At 35.6% G+C, this 16,293-nt stretch overlaps 1 long non-coding RNA gene across 3 annotated transcripts in view; it reads right to left on the reverse strand.

The window, feature by feature from the left end:
* LOC143653224 (uncharacterized) overlaps window positions 1-15,855 on the reverse strand; it is a 108,247-nt gene extending 92,392 nt beyond the window's left edge. For 2 of the 3 annotated variants that reach the window (XR_013161173.1, XR_013161172.1), the window contains exons 1-2: window positions 15,707-15,852; window positions 3,980-4,213 (exon numbers count right to left, since the gene is read on the reverse strand). This is a non-coding gene — a long non-coding RNA (uncharacterized LOC143653224). Of the gene's footprint in view, window positions 1-3,979; window positions 4,214-15,706 lie in introns of all 3 variants that reach the window. The other variant, XR_013161174.1, reaches the window with a different exon arrangement.
* Window positions 15,856-16,293: the final 438 nt, after the last annotated feature.

Genomic DNA, 16,293 nt, shown 5'->3' on the forward strand with positions numbered 1-16,293 from the left:
TTGGTGATAATGCTGTTCACCTCAAAAGGATGATGGATGAGAATTACATAAAGGAATTTGAGAAGCAAAAATTGCACAGTCCCTGGCCCACGGGTGTTGGCTAGAATGTAATGGTTAGGGTATAATGAAATCTGCTAAGAGTTTAGATGCTACAAAGATGTTTCAAATCAGGAACCTATAAGCAAAAAGTACATATTCACTAAATGTGAGTGCCCTGGAGTTGAGAGGAGGAAAAATGAACCTTCTGGCTTAGATGCTTAGTAAAAAAACAAAACTTCATGAAGGCAACCCTTGAAGACTGGCCAGAGCTGGTGGAGAAGATGGGCACAGTTGTGTCTGCCCTTTGATGAAGAAGAGTACTGATCCTCCCAATAATATGGGAAAACTTATGATTCTGTTTCACAAGTGATTTCCTTTGATTTTTTTCATGGAAAAACAAATTCTTCCCAGTGCCATGTTCTGCCACATGAATGACACCCAATTTCACCAAAACTGCCAGTTTTCCCACCCAAACACTCCTGCATCCATCCACGTGGAACATTCATTCCCCTTCTTAAGAGTCCATTCAAACATTGCCTTCTTTGGAAAGATGTCCCTAATTTTCCCTGGTAGAATTTGTTTCTTCCCACATTACACTCCCAGTTCCCCACCCCCCACCTACTGAGTTAGAGCCTGCATTTTAATAAGAAACATGGGATCTTCTTATGCACATTTACATTTGAAAAGCATCACCAGGAATAAACTCTAGTCTGGCTGCTTCTCATTAAAATTTATTCTGTATTTCCTGATAGGATGTAACTAAAGACATTTCTCAAACCGTGTTTTCCATTTTGAAGCCAAAAAATTACTCTAGTATAACTTTGTTAAAATCTTTTCTTTTTGACCAACATATACTATGTTTACTTAATCACAAATAATCCAAAGATTTATCCATTGTCCTAGGAGTAATATTAACATTATTCTCAATTATTCTTGAACTTTCACAAATTATTCAGAGAAAAGAAAGGAGGAGAAAGTTTTGCTTTATTAAATCATGCCTTTTTCGGATGTTTCATCTTGTTTATTCAAAGTTCCTCTCCTGGTTGGTTATTCACACCTACTCCATCCCTTGGGGAAGGTGACAGCATAGTGTGGTAGGGAATGTGTTGATCAGAACAAATGGATGCCTATGGGGAAAATGTCAACATTCTCTTAAATATGCAAAGCAAGAAAGAGAACATGCCCTAGACTCAGACTCTGGCCCACAAGTAAAGGTGTGGGAGCAGTAACAGATGAGGTTCTGGAGGTCACTCCACCTGGGATACAGATAAGGTCCTGGAGGGTCCCTCCATCTGGGATACAGATGAGGTCCTGGAGGCCCCTCCACCTGGGATACAGATAAGGTCCTGGAGGCCCCTCCACCTGGGGTACAGATGAGGTCCTGGAGACCCCTCCACCTGGGACACGGATGAGGTGGAGACCCATCCACCTGGGATACAGAGGAGGTCCTGGAGGTCCCTCCATCTGGGATACAGATGAGATAGAGACCTCTCCATCTGGGATACAGATGAGGTCCTGGAGGCCCCTCCACCTGGGATACAGATGTACTATCTGGCAAACGGGGCAGAGACAAGACACTCTTTGCTGCCACCCTGGAAATGTTGCCCAGTGCCTTTCTGGTGGCAGAATTTGATTTTCATCCCAGAGAGCACCGTTCTGGCCACAAAATCCTCTTTGGAAGAAAGATAATTATAACACAGGAGCCCGATTTAAACAACAGCAATATCATTTGCTTCCATTTGTTGAGTAAGTTACTAGGTGGCAGGCACTGTCCTAAGTGCTTTCCCTATATTGACTTATTTCATTTCCACAACAATTTTGAAAAGTAGGTATTATCCACATTTTACAGAGGAGGAGTTTGAAGTGCAGAGAGATGAAATGGCTTTCTCAGGGCATTGTGAGAGAATCATAATGTTTTAAATTGTCAGTACTTATTGTGCATGATCATTAAGTCTGAAATCAATTAATGGAACTAATTACTGGGAAATGTGGTGACAGACAACTGAGATACCTTAATAAGGGTGTTATCAATGGATACAGCAAGGAATAAAATCTTCGATAGGTGTAGACTGGCAAATTATGGAGCCAATTAGGTGCTAATACAAATCTCTGCTAGGGCCATGAGACATCAGCCCTCCCCTGACTGACCTCCAATACAACAGGCATTTGCATTTGGAACCCTGAGCTTTCGAGGTGCTTAGTGGCAAGTGAACTCATAGAAAAGCATCCCAGGACCCTACAAGGCTAGACCAGCAGAAGGTCGAAGTGAAAGTCAGAAAGCCTCCTGAGTGGGAAAGCATCCACTTAGGACCATGTACTCTAACTGGGTATGTCTGTCACTGAGTAGGCAGTTGAGCCCTTACTTCCATTTTGTCATCCATAGATAGATGCATTCACGTGATCAGATGTAAAATGGAAATTAGTCCTATTACAGCCCATGATGAGTATTGCAGCACAATGCTTTCTATAATAGTTTTTAAATCTCCACAGAAGGGTTGGAAGAAACTCAAGGTTAGAATCCATTTTCCTTGGACAGCAGTTACCAATTTTCTAGCAATCAGAAAGAAGATGCAGAACTCAATCCATAATATCTGCTATTAAACAATGTCAGTCTAATATTACTAAGAAGACGCATATCAAGCATAGGAGACAGCTCCTCGATACAATGTATTTCCTTGATAAGTTGACCTGGCTAATGCCTCTCATATTAGACTAAAGGTTGCAGTCATACTTGCCTAGAGCTTCAGAGAGACAATACATTAATGTGGCTGAAAATTACATATGGCCTTCCCAATGAAAGATGTTTTCTCAAATTTCAACTTTTAACATAATTTATACAATATAAAACATATTTACAAGAGCAGCCATTGATGTCTTTGATTTGGGGTAATTATTTGAAGAACTTTTACTGTCTTTCCTATTACTTTGCCCATAGGCATATCAACTTTTGTTCTTCAATTGTTTTCCCTGTTTAAAAAATATAAATAGAAATTTCTCAAAAAAAAAAACAAACAAAAAAAAACACATTTTCAGAGGCAAGTGATTGCCTGAAAGCTGATCAGCTAAGGGAGTGTTCTATTCCTGCAGCCTGGGGACCTTCTCAAATCTGACACAGCCTGGCTTGCACGCTAGGACAGAAAGAGTATGTGGATCCCTAAGCTCATCTAAATCACCTTTCCACCCGGTGGCGAGGGGCTCACCGAGACCACTGGTCACCTCCCTGCTTTCCCTCTTGGCCTTCTTCAATCTACTGTCCACAGCCAGAGTGAAGTTATTAAAAATAAATCAGACATTGTCACTGCACTTAACCCACTCTTGTGACATCCTTCGCCTCTTTTTTTTATCCCCTTGACTCTTAAAATGAAACCAAAAGCTCACATCATAGTCTTAGTAGTACTCTAAGAACAGGCTCCAGCTTTTCAACCAAGATAAAGATTTGAAAAAGATCACTTGAAGGTGGGTGAACATGCTACCTGCCTCCCAAATACCAAAGGCTTCCAAGCACTACCTCTCACATCTCCAAAAGAACGTGTCCTCTTTCTGCTCCAGTATAGGACTATTTTTAGAGCTTGTGTAGGACTATTTTGTTTCTTTATTTGCTAAACTTGTCTTTGGCACTGGACTGGGAGCAAAGACTGTGGGACTGAGTCAGAACTTAGATCTGGGACTTTTAGGAAAAGTACAATTTTCATGCTGATGATCCTTGCAGTTGACACTTTCATGGGTTTTAATTTAGTATCAAAAATTGACAGGGTAGGCAAACATGCTAAACCAGCCTGGCCCATTTGAGGTACATAGTAGGAGGTAAAAGAAGGCTCTTTTATATACATCAATAATCAACTTGGAATAGAGGGAGTAGCCCATTTGCTGCCAGCCCCACATACTCTCTCGCCCTTAGTTTTTTTTTTCATCTGCATCTCTTTCCACTACGGAGGCTCACCTTCAATAAAATTTACAAAAGAAGGGCATCGTTCCTACATTTTCAAGCCCATCTCAAACCTTGGAAGACTCTGGTTCTCAGAGCCAGGAGGTGGCGGGAGACTTCACTGTTGGGGGAGACTGGGATCCTGGAAGGCAGGCAGCCAGAGCAGGCAGGGTGTCCTGGGAGTCACAGTGTCCAAGGAACACTACATGACATGTGCCTTGACATGTCTGTGCATTCCTGTGAGATACCCTGTGGGGACAACAAATGAAGACTTCAGGGAAATTCTCAACAAAAAGAGATCTCAAGTGAGAAGAGGGACAAGTGCCAATAAAATTTAAATTTGTAATTCTATCCATACTTTCGGGCTGCTGTAATTTAGGGACTCTCTGCTCACATGCAGAATAAAGGAATCAGATAAGATAACTGATTTGGTCTGAGCCTAAGAATCACTTACAAGGGTTTTTTTTTAAGAAATGCAGATACTCAGACTCCAGTCCCCTAAATTTTGAGTCAGTAGGTCCAGGGTGTGGCCTGGGCATCTCTATGTTAAAAACAAGTACCACAGGAATTTCATATACAGTCAAGATTTGGAACCACTTGACAAGATAGTAGCAAATGCCCCATCTGTTGTAAGATTGTGAAATGCATCAGTAAAGTTAAACAACTCTGGTTTTATCCTCTCCAAAACAAAGCCCTACACCATCTCACCTGTACCATTCACATCAGCACTCATTTATGAGAAAGCACTGTGAAGAAGTGAAAGCTTTATGTACACAGACCCTGACCTCTATCAGACCCTAAATCCCTAAATAGGAAGAAACCTTCTCGAAGGTCAGCATGGGAAATCCCTAACACCACCATCAACTACAAGACACCTATTACAGTTTCCCTGCCTTTCTCCTGACCACTTTCATCAGCTGCTGTACCACTCCCACAAATTCCATTTCTTTTCTCTGTCCAGGGAAGATCTATTTCGGCAAGTTGTTGAAAGACTAAGGAAACCCTGAAGCCACTGCCCTCTCTCCACCAGACCCTACATGAGGTTTCAACCCTCCTTCCCTTCACAGCCAGCTCAGTCCAGATCATGGTCTTCTGCTTGGAAGCATCAGCACTCACCGCCCCAGTCCCCCTAGGGAGATGTCCAAGAGTGCCTGAATCTAACAATATGGCTGCTGAATCACTATATTCATGTTCCTTCTTGACTCCAGTGGAGCAGCTAGAAGGAAAGATCTGAGAGAGTGGAATGGTAATCCATGACAAACTCTGGGATCTATTTTGTAACTACTTTTTGAAGTGTACTTTGAAGATTATTCCTTTTTTTTCCTTCTTTGCTTTGTATATATGTTATATTATTCAATAAAAAAGGTTAAAAAATGCAGTTGAAAAAAGGAATTTATTTACAGTCCTTTCTGTATCCAGATCCTACCATACGCGTTTCTGTGTAAAACCCTTCATCTTTATACAGTAGAAGTGCCAGAAAAACATATATAAGCCTCTCTCTATATATATATGAAATATACAAGCCTCTAAATATCAACCTAAATTTCAGATTTAGGAGAAAAATATCAACCTCTAAATATCAACCTAAATTTCAGATTTAGAAGAAAAAAAAAACTTTTTTTCTTCAGACCCTCTAATAGGATTGCCATATTTGGCAAATAAAAATTACATATGCCCCATTTAAAATGAACTTCAGAAAATCAAGCAATAATTGTTAGCATACATTTGTCCCAAATATTACATGGACATATCTATACTAAAATATGCAATATCTGGGGTACATTCATTCTAACAATTGTTTTTTATCTGAAATTCAATTTTTTATAAAATTTTTTATTAATTTTTAATTTTTAAAAAAATATAACAAACACAAACATTATTAACATATGATCATTCCGTTCTACATATATAATCAGTAATTCACAATATCATAACATAGTTGCATATGTGATGCATATCTGAAGTTCAATTTTAATGAGGCATAATGTATTTCTCTTTGCTGAATATTGCAACCCTATTACTGGATCTGTAGCAAAAACTGTCAGAAACTTGCCCATATCCCTCATGCCTCACTGCTGTATAAAAGCCGATTTCAACTTCCACTGAGACTTCTTCTGGTGGCCAGAAACTACTCTGCCAATGTCACAGGGAAGGGATAGAAGTGCCAGTGAATTACCACCCCAGTAACCATCAGACAATGATCAATTAAAGATATTGGGAAAATAAAACCACAAGAGGGAAAACACCATGACTCACCCAGAACCCACTTGGGGAAGGAAGCTCTAGTTTCCCCTCATTGGTAACTGATTGTTAAATTACTTCTCCCTTACTGACTGACTTCCTTTCTCAATCTTCCTTCCCCCACTCCCTGTAGGTGTGTTCTGGGATCGCTTCCCAGATAAATCAGTTGCACATAAATTTTTTCCCCAGCATCTGAATCCAATTCAGTAGTTGGATTCTGAAAAATACAAACAGTACATAAGTGAAAACAAGAAAAGTAGAGATATCTTATACAGTCATTTTATTCCCCATACAATTTCTGCATTAACTAACAATGCAAAATCCTTAGAAAGCTTCCAATCATGTTGCTTCATTTAGAATCTAGGATAACACCAGATAACCCCTTGCATTCCACAGGAAGGAAGAGATGATCTAGGTTAAAAACAACAGATGTTGGGAATGAACTGGAGTAGTTGGAGCCACTCAGATTCTGCACAAAAAAGGGGAAAAAAAGCAAGGATGAAGTGCAATGACTAAGAACACTGATCTCTAAGAGCCTCCCAGAGCTCTTTGGAAGCTTCCTCCTTTATTCATTTATTCAGTAAATATTAAGGATATATGTCAGGCACTGTTACGAGCTAAAGATACAGAAGTAAGCAAGAGGGGGAGAATAATGGATAAATGGATGGTGTGCTGGTTTGAAAGGATTTATGTACCCTAGAAAAGCCATGTTTTAATCCTATTCAATATCATAGGAGCAACGGTTTCTTCTAATCTCTGTTAAGCACTATAGGTTGGAAGCTTGATTAGGTTATCTCCACACAGATGTGATTCAATCAATTGTGGGTCTTAAACTTGATTAGATGGAGATACATCTCCACCCATTCTATGTGGGTCTTGATTATTTTACTGGAATCCTATAAAGAGGAGACATTTTAGAGAGAGTTCCTTTTGGGAATGAGGAGAGAGCTGCAGAACCACGACAGAAGGATGAGAGAACCACAGAGTCCATTAGCCAGCGACCTTTGGAGATGAAGATGAAGAATGCTTCCCAGGGAGCTTCATGAAGTGTGAGGCCTGGAAAGAAAGCCAGCAGATGCCGCCATGTTCGCATGTGCCCTTCCAGCTGAGAGAGTAGCACTGAATGTCATCAGCCTTCTTAAACCAAGACATCTTTCCCTGGATGCCTAAGACTGGACATTTCTATAGACTTGTTTAATTTGGACAATTTCATTGCCTTAGAACTATAAACTAGCAACGTATTAAATTCCCCTTTTTAAAAGCCACTCTGTTTCTGGTATATTGCATTCTGGCAGCTAGCGAACTAGAACAGATGGATAGAAAAGAATTGATAGATATATTACCAGGCAATTATAATAAAAATGAAAGAAAACAAAGCAATCTCAAGAGCTAGAAGTGACACTGCATTCAGATAGTATGTAGGAAAGACCCTACCAACCACTTCTCTAAACCCCAGCCTTCACCCTCTGGATTTCCTGAGTCACTATTTTCCTGCCTTGGAAAGTGAGAGAAGCTGAGGAAGAGGGAAGAGGAGAAGAGACCTTACTATTATCATGGAAAGGAACTTGGAAGTCATTTTGCCACAAATATTTTTTTCTGAATAGTGGTATAATGACTAAGGAAGATCTTACTAGCTGCCTGCCCAATGTCAATGTGCTTCCTTCTTAAAGGCAAAAAAAAAAAAAAGAGGAGAAAAAGAAATAAATTCTATGGATAGAAAACAGTTATAAACATGGTAGATATTAATTTAACTATATCAATATTCACGTTAGTTGTGGATGGTCTAAATACACCAATTAAAAGACAGAGATTGCAAGAGTGGTTAAGTGCATTTATCATTCAGCTGTATGATTTATTACATACGAAAGCATGTTTAACCACATTCCAGGTCACTAAATAAAAAAGGCCCAGCATGCCAAAAAGCCTCCTCATGTCCCCTTTTAATACTTTTCTCTTCCTCCATTCCAAAAATAACTAGTGGCCTGATTTCTAGAACTATAGAATAGTATAGTGTTTTGAACCTCATCTATGTGGATTTTTGCACTTTAAATCTGTATCCATGTTTCCATCTATCTATATACTATCTATCTAATATTATCTGCATATGTGCATATGTTTGTGCATAGTGTGTTGCTCCTTTCACTCAATATTAAGTAGAGATAGATTAACTTGTTCTGTGTATGGCATATGTTCATTTGTTTTCATTGCAGTGTAGAATTCCATTTATGTATATTATTTCATCTATTCCATTGCTAATTAACATTTATATTATTCCAGCTTTGGTCAATTACAGATAATGCTGTTGTGGCATCTTTGTGCAATTTTTGTGCAAATGTATACACATTTCTAGCAGGTATATATCAAGTATTTACTTAGTAGTAAAAGTTCTGAATAATAAAGGAGTTTAACTTCAGTAGCTAATGCCAAATACTTTACAAAATGGTTTTACCAATAGATACTCATATAAACAGACTATGAGTCTTCCAGTTTCTACAAATTCTTGCCAAAACATTTTATAAATAATCTTCAGATTGAGTAATTTTTCATGATTTTTGGTCAATTAGATATTTCTCCAAAGTCACTCCTTGTTCAGGTTTCTCACCATTTTGCTAAGGGTTGTCACTCTTTATATATCAGGACAGAAACCCTCAGCTATTGGTGATCTGTTGCAAATATAGATTCATGTACATATATATATCTATCTATGTATATATAATGTTATAATGGTTGATATATATTTATAATTTTTCCACTTACAGGTTTTTCACATTTTCCAATAGATTTATAATTATATAATTGCTGATTTTGACACATTGTAAAAAAAATTTTGTTAATTTAATTTCTATTTTATTGCTAGTATATAACATATCATTAATTTTTGGATATCCACATTTATAGAGATATATTTCTAAAAATCTCATTATTTCTAATAACTTACTCTAAATTCCTTCATATTTCCTGTAAACTCAATCACATTATCTTTTCCTTTCTAAGCCTTATATTATTGTTTGTTTATATGTTTTCGTTATGTATTGTTGGTTTATTGCACTCCCTTCAGTTCAAGTTACTAGAAGGATGATAATAGATATATTTGCTTATCTTTTAACTTAAAAAAAATTTGTATTAATAAAATAATATACAAACATTCCATACATGGTATACAATCAATGGCTCACAATATCATCACATAGTTTTGTATTCATCACCATGATCATTTTTTTGAACATTTGCATCACTTCAGAAAAATCAAGAAAAAAGAAAAAATCCATACATGCCATACCCCTTACCCCTCCCTTTCACTGACCACTATTATTTCCATCTATCCAATTTATTTTCACCTTTGTTACCCCTATTTGTTAATTTTTTATCCATATTTTTTATTCATCTGTCCATACCCTAATTAAAAGGTACATCAGACACAAGGTTTTCACAATCACAGTCACACTGTAAAAGCTATATCATTAATACAGTCATCTTCAAGAAACAAGGCTATTGGAACACAACTCTATAGTTCAGGCACTTCCCTCCAATACACCATAAACTAAAAAGGGGATATCTATATAATGCATAAGAATAACCTCCAGGATAACTTCTCAACTCTGTTTGAAATCTCTCAGCCACTGATACTTTATTTTGTCTCATTTCTCTCTTCCCCGTTTTGTTCAAGAAAGTTTTCTCAAGAAAGATCTCTGTCCCACGTTGCCAGGCAGCTTTACACCCCTGGGAGTCATGTCCCACATAGAGAGGAAGGGCAGTGAGTTCACTTTCTGGTCAGCTTAGAGAGAGAGGCCACATCTGAGCAACAAAAGGGGTTCTCTGGGGTGTGACTCATAGGCCTAATTTTAAGTAGGCTTAGTCTATCTTTCGCAGGAATAAGTTTCATAGGGGCAACCCCCAAGATCAAGGGCTCGGCCTGTTGAATTGGTTGTCCCCTGTACTTGCTAGAATATCAGAAATTCTCCAAATGGGGAAGTTTAATATTGCCTCCTTTCTCCCCATTCCCCCAAGGGGAATTTGCAAATACTTCTCTATTCATTGTCCAAATCACTCTGGGATTTAGCAGGGTATCACACTAACCTGAACAAACCAACAAAATCTCATGCCCTATTCAAGAGTCCATGTACTCATGGAGTTAACTAAACTGACCATACAAATTAGGAAATGCATTACACAAAATATAAATTTTGCACCAAATAAACATCTCTCCTTTTAGTTTCACACGGAAGTTGAAGTTTTGAAACATGGTATGATATCATCCTTTACCCAGTCTTCTGATATACCTTAGTCCCATCCACATCAGCTTCATTCATGTCTATTCAGTGTCTGATCACTTTTTCAACTTTTTAAACAGTTCTGTTTGGGGTAGTGCTGACTTTCATAGCTTCAGAGCTCTAACTCAGAGTCTGAGGTGTCACATAAATACTCGAAGTTTCCGGGAAAGATCAAGTTATATACAAACAACTCAGTATCTCAGAATTTAGAATTAGCAGTCACACCCCCTGCATATATGTGACTGCTGTAAGATCTTATAATCTAGGACTCTTTTACTAGCCCCAACCTGATAAACCATGCTCGCAACTTTAGTTCACCAAATTTGTATATTATAGTTAGTCCATATGATTGAGGCATGATAATATTTGTCTTTTTGTTCCTGACATACCATTCAACATACAGCTCTTAAGGTTTATTAATCTAGTTGCATGCCTCACAACTTTGTCTCTTCTTGTGGCCACTCAGTAGTCCACTGTATAGACTACTTTTAATCATTATATTTCTGTAGGATTTGAAGGAAAATATTTTTAACTAAAGTAAATTTTCATCTTTTTATTTTGGTAATTTAAAAAAAAATCATAGTGTTAAATAATATCAAATGACCTTTTTAGAATTTATTAAAATATTACATAATTTTTCTCTTTTACTCTCAATTTGGTGAATTGCAATGATGAATTTTTGAATGTTAAAACAACCTGGAATTCCTTAAATAAGCCCTATTTTTTCTTGATCCATTATCTGATACATTTTGAGATTTGTTTTGTTAAAACATTGTATTTTATTGCATCTATGTTTATGAGTACAGCTGACATTTACTGTCTTGCAAAATCCTTTTTGGTAGTTTATAAAAGTTATATTGACTTTTTAGAATAAGTCATGAAAATTCCTTTCTGAAAATGTAAATATTTGTTGCAATATTAGTATTATTCATATTTTAAATATTTCAAAAATTCGAAAGTTAAGCTATATGAATTGGAGTTTGCATTGGGGACAATTTAAATAGCAATTCAATTTCTTCACTAAATGTAAGACTATTCAGCATTTCAGGTTTTTATGCCATTTTTGGTAAATGTTGTCTATTCTGGAGTTTGTCAATTTTATCCAAAGATTTTCTGTAACACCTAGGAGGTTAATAATGCTGTTTTTATAGTCATCAGATATGCAGTTATATCCTCTCTCTCTCTCTCTTCCTCAACTGTCTCATATCAACATTGGTTTATCAATTTTCTTACTATTTTCAAGAAATAAACATTTGAATTTGTGATTCTTCCTGTTATAATTTTGGTTTTATAAAAATTATTCTTCTCCATTTTGATCTAGTGCCTATCTAATATATATTTAATTTATTGTCATTTTCTAAAATTCTTGAGGTGGATGAATACTCAGGTGAAAAATTCTCAAGCTTACATTTATTTCTTTAGTTTAGGAGTTTTAGTTTTTATTTTCTCTAATCACAGTTCAAGCTTAGACACACAAATTTTGATAAGCTGTGCTGTTATCATTCAGTTCAAAAGTATTTCTTTTATTGGGATTTATTCCTTGACCCATGATATTTAGAAATATACTGCTTAATGCCCCTAATTTGGGCACTTATTTATTTGTAGCACAATTCCACTGTGGTCAGACAATATACTCTATGATATCAGTTCTTTGACATTTGATGAGACTTGGACTTTGGCTCAGAATTTGATAGTTTTGGTAAATATTCCATTTACTGTTGCAAAGAACATAATTTTCTAATTCTTGGATACAGAGTTCTATGTATTTCAATTAGATCAAATTTGACAACTGTATTATTCAGATCTTCTAAATGTTTTTTGATTATTTTTACTTCTATTTATATAGATACTGGCAGAACTTTGCTATATTTCCTACTCTGTAGATTTGGCTATTTCTGCTTTTAATTTTCTATATTTCACATAGTGAGGGATTACATTATTCATCACTACAGGTTTATAATTGTCATATATTTACAATGAATTGATTTTTTTTCTTATCATGAAATATCCTTCTACGTCTCTAGTAAAGCCCTGTGTCTTAAAGTCTTATTTCTCCTACATCAATTTACTGTTAATGTTGATGAACTTACTATGCCTGTTTTCTTTTGGTTAGTGTTTGTATGGTATATCTTCTTCTATCTCTTCACTCTCAGACTTATATTTCAGGTGTGTCTCTTAAGCAGAATATGAGTGGGCTTTATATTTTCCCCTTTTACATATGGCTTGTAATCTTTGTTTATTTAATTGAAATGTTCACTGTATTTTCCTTTATTACAAATAATGAACATACAAGCTAAAACTCCTCATTCTTTTATTTGTTTTCTATTTGTTCTGTCCTTTCTTCACTACCTTGGGTTGATTTTTAATATTAGTCATTCTACTTTTACACTTTTTAGCTTATTTTTTATATACTTTTTCATTATCATTTGAGTCATGCTCTAGAGATATTTTGTAAAGCCAATGCAAGGACTGGAGAACACTTTTCCTCTATATATATGCTATTGTTGCAATATTTTAAATGTGTTCTTTTCAAGTGCGAGAAAACATTATTTTATTGTTTATTGTTTTATTATGCAAAATCTTTCCCCTTACATTGCCCTTTATTCTTTCCTGCATCTTCAAAGTTCTACCTAAGTTATTTTTCATTCTACCTGAAAAATATGTTTTTGTATTACACATAGTACAAGTTGGAAGATGATAGAAATTCATCAATGTCTGTTTTGTAGTGTTTGTTTTCTCATCTTTTTCTTTTATTTCTTTGTTTTTGAACTTCTCCTGGATAGACAATTGTGTTAGTAGTTAATTTTTCAGCCCATTAAAGAGGTCATTCCTTTGTCTTTGTCTAACTTTTTTTCTTTCTATTGAGAAGACTGCTTTTAGTATTAAGGTTGCTTGCTTCTAAGATATTCTCTTTGTTTTTCTTTGTTTTGCTAGTTGCTTTAATTTGCTTTGCTTTTTATCATTTTACTATGACATTCTATCTTGTAGTTTTATTGACAATTTTCCTGCCTGGGTTGTTACACTTATTGATTCTATACCTTAACAATTGTCAGTGTGAAATGAATTGTTTTTTATTTTCTCAGTCCTATTTTCTCTCCCCTCTATTTTTGAGACCCCAATTTCACATATATCAAATTCTCTCACCATATTCCATATATCTCCTATGCTACTTGTTTGTATTTCCTCTCCTTTTGTCTCTCAGTACATCCATCTAGATATTTTCTTCTAATCTTTCCTCCAGCTTACTAATTTTCTCTTCAGCTCTATTTAAACAACTTGCCAACACATCCATAAGCTTTGAATTTAACCAACAGTGTTTTTTAGTTTTATAATTTCCATTTGATTATGCTTTGGATGCCAATGTTAAAATTCTCAATATTATGTCTTAATACATTTAATACATTGGTATTTTTATCTTAAAGTCTGTGTGTGATAACTCCATTATCTACATTTCCTGAGAATCTCTCAGTTTTATTCATGGTTTGTCTCATCATATGCCTAATAACTTTTAATAGACTTCTAGGCCATAATTATATTTTTAAAAAAAACATAGAATAGTTTTACATTCCTGTATAAATGCATCTTTCTCTAAATAGAATTTGTTGACTGCTGTTAGCAGATTACCTCAATCCAATTAGGAATTAAGTGATTCAAAACTCAGTTTCAGTACCTAAGATGATTGGTCCATTTCTTGTTCAGCCTGGCTTCTAGAGCTCAGACTTTTGTACTTACAAATAAAACTCAGAAGTGTTTACCAGGACTCTTTCTCCTATAAAATCAATCTTTGTCTACCAGAATTGAACACTGGCAAGGATCTAAATTCAGATTCTCAGTTTTGTAGTTTGGGGAACTTATAATGCCCTCAAGGAGTAAAGCAATGTCAAATCTCTGTCTAATTTCTTTAGAGAGTTCCCTCCTCTCTAAACACAACTTATTACTCCTAGAATTCCCTTCTGCTTTGGAATCTTTGCAATGACATAAATGTCTATAAATAATCCTACTACTAAAGGTATGAATTTTGTGACAATTAATAGCTTACATCTTTTTCAGGTACCACTTTCCTGAGTAAAACAATAAATAAATAGTCAAATTAGTGATTTATTTAGCTATAGTACACAAGGAACTGTAGGTCTGTTGCATAATAAAATTTATGATTATTTAATAAAATATATAATATGGTACCTGTGAGCATAAGTCATTTTTCAATCAGCAAAAACTTCCATTACTGGTACAGTGAGATAAGTCTAATACTTCTCTTCAGATTTTTTGGATTTTTTGGATGGCACCATTATTGCCAGATCTCACTCTGGCATACAATCTACAATATTAAAGATTATATCATCTTTAATATTATATTAAATATTACATTTATTGTTGGGAGATGAAGTCTCACTAAGACACAAGAAGTGATAGAGATAGTGATTTCAATAGTTCTAGAAACACATGTTGGAGAAAACTGGCCCTGATAGGAGGTAATTCTCAAAAGTCTCCTGTCTGTGATTTCAGGGGAATAAAATCCTAGACAAAAGCCATAAAAACTAAGCTTCCCAGAGAGAAGTAATCATTTTAATTAAATAGAAAGTTTAAAATTCTGAGCAAGGAAGGTAGGGAGCAGTTATGCATTCTTCTAGCAAAAGTGATAAATAGATATTACTTTCATTAAAGAAAAGAACCCCAAACCCAATATCCTTATAGTGGGTATAGTCTAGTGGGTATATAGTCTGTGTTGAAATATTTCGTATGAACAAATGGCAAAAGCCACTCATCCACATATCAGAAGCAGAATAGATTTAGAATCATAGCTTTCCCTATGGGATTTATGGAAATCCATCTGTCTGGAGGATGTAATCCTTTTTTTGGATTCTGGATGCTGTGCTTCCTAAAAAGGATCCCTGAGGAAGGTCTGAAGTACTTGGGAAAACAACTAATGAGAATACCAAAGCCCATCATCAAAGCTAAGGTGCTTTTAGAACTAGGCTTTTGATGGCATTATCATTCTACCTTCTTTGGTATTTACCAATTTTGTAGAATTGAAGAACATATTTAACCCCTCTGGGCTTATTTTCCATGTCCATTAAAAAGGCTAGTAAAACTAACTTGGTAGGGTTGTTTTGAAGATTAAATTATAAAATAATAAAACACCTAAAACAGAATCTGGCAGAAAGAGAAATTTTAGTGATAAAATCACCACCACTACTACATCATCATCATCATTGTGATAACCACTCACCATCAGTCATGGCTTCTGAGCTACTTAGGATTAATTCCATGGTGGAAGAAGCATTGGTGACTCATGAAAGTGGCGGTGACTCTCTAATTCTTTGCTGAATACTTTGCTATTGAAAATGCTTCATGTTTAAGTAAATAAAAGTACCTATTTGATTACACAGGTTGGATTATGACCTAGTCATGGGCTTAAAGCAACCACATATTGGCCAGATATGAAGCAAACAAACCACCTCTGAGGTGACATTTGAGAAATTCTTCTCAACAGGAGATGGTAGCAAGTGTCCTAATGAGAGCCTCTCTTTCAGAACATGAACACAGAGGAGGTGACAATAAGCAGGGTGGTCGCTTAACCTTAAGTAGACCCAAATTAAGCTATGCTATTTATACTGTTCTGCTTAAGCTCTTGGAAATTACAGTAATAGCACTAATAGACAGTTTTTTGAAGAAATTATTTTTCGTTGTCCTATGTTAGGTCAAAATATATATTTGGAATATAACTATATTTTGAATTTATATATATATGTATATAAATTTAGAATATTATATATTATACATATATTTGTAATTTATATATATACTTGGAATATT

The sequence above is a fragment of the Tamandua tetradactyla genome, chromosome 13, assembly GCF_023851605.1.
Source record: "Tamandua tetradactyla isolate mTamTet1 chromosome 13, mTamTet1.pri, whole genome shotgun sequence".
In the NCBI taxonomy this organism is placed as follows: Eukaryota; Metazoa; Chordata; class Mammalia; order Pilosa; family Myrmecophagidae; genus Tamandua; species Tamandua tetradactyla.